Source organism: Galeopterus variegatus, unplaced genomic scaffold, assembly GCF_000696425.1.
Source record: "Galeopterus variegatus unplaced genomic scaffold, G_variegatus-3.0.2 Scaffold17921, whole genome shotgun sequence".
Taxonomy (NCBI): domain Eukaryota; kingdom Metazoa; phylum Chordata; class Mammalia; order Dermoptera; family Cynocephalidae; genus Galeopterus; species Galeopterus variegatus.
Genome location: NW_007744032.1, coordinates 11,124 through 13,644, shown reverse-complemented (window position 1 = coordinate 13,644; position 2,521 = coordinate 11,124).

The window sequence follows — 2,521 nt, the reverse complement described above, 5'->3', positions numbered from 1 at the left end:
TCATGGTGACTATTTTTTATTAGACAAATTTGATATCTATTGTATTTTTAGTTCACAGCTTACTATATTTTGTTATTAACATGAAATTAAGCAAGTAGAATATTTTTTTTAAAAGGCGATTAAATTCCTTTTTGCCTCTCTGTGGGTCCTAATTGTTCATTTCTTTGTGGACCAGAGATGCTTAACAAAAAAGGGGGATGGGGGATCATCTTTTCTCTAGTTGACATTCATTAAGATATAAAGTTGTTTAGCTGGAGGGGATCTTAGCAAACATAGCAGTCCATTTTCTCATTTGACAGATGTAGAGTCTGAAATCTAGTCGGATTCGACGACTTGCCCTGGGTCAAGTAGCTCAGTCTAGAGCTCCTGGCCTCCATGTCAGTATTCTTCATGAAATATCAAGGTTTCTACCTTATTAATTGTCAGCTCTTCCAGAGAGAGAGTTTCCTATCCTTGTAGTAGGTACTCAGTAAGTGCATATGTATTCATTAGGATGCCTTTGGATGAAGGTAGCAAGCCCTGACTTTAACTGTGTTAAACAATAAGGAAATGTGCTGCAAATTATAAGAAATCTGGACTGGTTGCTTCAGAAGCTCAGTGATGTCACCAAGCCAACACTTTATCCCTGCACTCTACCCTATTTAGTTTTTTTGGGATTTGGCCTCAGGCTGGCCGCCCACAAAGTCCCAACAATAGCTGCTGTAGAACTCAGGACAAAATGAGCCCTTGTTCATGTCCAGTGGAAGAGAGAGACCCTCTCTCCCAAACATGACATTCCCTTCTACCTGATTGGACCTATTTAGGACAGTCTCCCCCTTCCCCCACTTAACCAGTAAAAGCCAGTGGAAGGCTATATCCTCAGTGGCTTAGATCAATCAGGATCCACCTCTGCATATGGGGATGAAGTAGATTCCTGAATAAAGTGAAGGTTGTAGTATAAAGGAAGAAGAGGGACGGATACTGGGTAGTACATCATATACGATTTGTTGAGTCAACTGAGTCACAGCAATTATTGAGTTGGAGAGAACTTAGAAGCTTTATGGATTCAAGTTCAAGAAGTTCTTGTTTCCTACATAGATTAGCATTGCTCTGTAGCCCCGAGCCAAGATAGCGTCATGAGATACACTATTTCCTTTCTGTTAAAATCTTAGGCAAACTCTTGGGTCTAGGGGGGACGATTGGGTAATGTCTGTCTGACTTGCTTCGTTTTAGTTAGTACCAACTACCTCCCTTCTTCCTGTGATTATTCTTGGAATAACATAAAAAGACTTTCCTTCCCTCTATCTTGCAGTATCCAATACATGCCCACAGGCGCTTTCTATTTTTTAAAAATGTCACTTTAATCACCACAACCCCAAAGGATCAGGAAATCTTTAAAATTTGTTAGAGTAGTCAGCTGTGCCAGTATTAAAACACTGCTGCAAATTCTTTGACACTCTTTCCATCAGGAGATGCAATCTATATCCTCTACCCTTGAATCTGGGTGGGTTTATAACTGTTTTGATGAATCAAGTACAGTAGAAAGTGAAGCTGTATAGCTTCCAAGGCGAGGTCATAAGAGGCCATGCGGCTTCCGTTTAATTTGCTGGAACATTTGCTCTTGGAACCCCGAGCTACCATGTAAGATGTCCAACACCACATGGAGATGTCACATGTAGGCTCTCCAGCTGATGTCCCTGCTGAGCGCAGCCTTTGAGCCATCCTGGTCCAGATACCAGACATGTTTATGAAGAAGTCTCCAAACGATTCCAGCTCCCAGCTTTTTGACTCTTCCCAGACAAAGCCCCAGACATTGCCGAGCAGAGCAACGCCATCTTACTGTGTCCTACCTGACTTTCTGGCCCACAGAATCCATGAGCACAAAAACTGATTGTTGTTTTATGTCACTAAGTTTGGGGGTGGTTTGTTTCACAGCAGGCCCGTCGGAGAGCAGTAAGAACCGAGTACTACTGGAGAAATGTTACCACCTCCGAGGACTGGCCCAACTACAAATCCCTTGCCACCACTCTCAGCTGGGCCCTTGGCATTGCTTGGCAAACCTTTTACAATTGTTTGGAATCCCTGGTAATCTTTTTACATATAAACGGCTCCTTTCCCCCATTCACCATAATGGCCACTCTAAACCTCCTCTGGTGTCCCCAAGCCCCCTACTGCAACTTTCACCCCCTCTTTTTCAGTGAGTGACTTTGACTTCTCCTTAACCAAGAAAGTCAGTACCATCAGGTATAATCCACTTTAACTTTCTTACTCGACAATCTGAAAATGGCTTTTCTTACACACCCCCTCACCTTCTGCCTTCAGCTCACAGGGAGCTCCATATCCAGTTCAGAACCAACTCTCCAGCCGTGTTCTGGTACAATGTCTTCAGGATCCACCCTTGCTTTATCGGGTACTCCCTCCCTGGCAGGCATCAACTTCTCCCACTCTACTGGCTTCTTCCCAAAGAACTATAAACAAGCGCAAGTCTTTCACTTAAAACAAAACAAAATCTCGTTTTCTTTCTTTGATCTCCTCTAGTTCC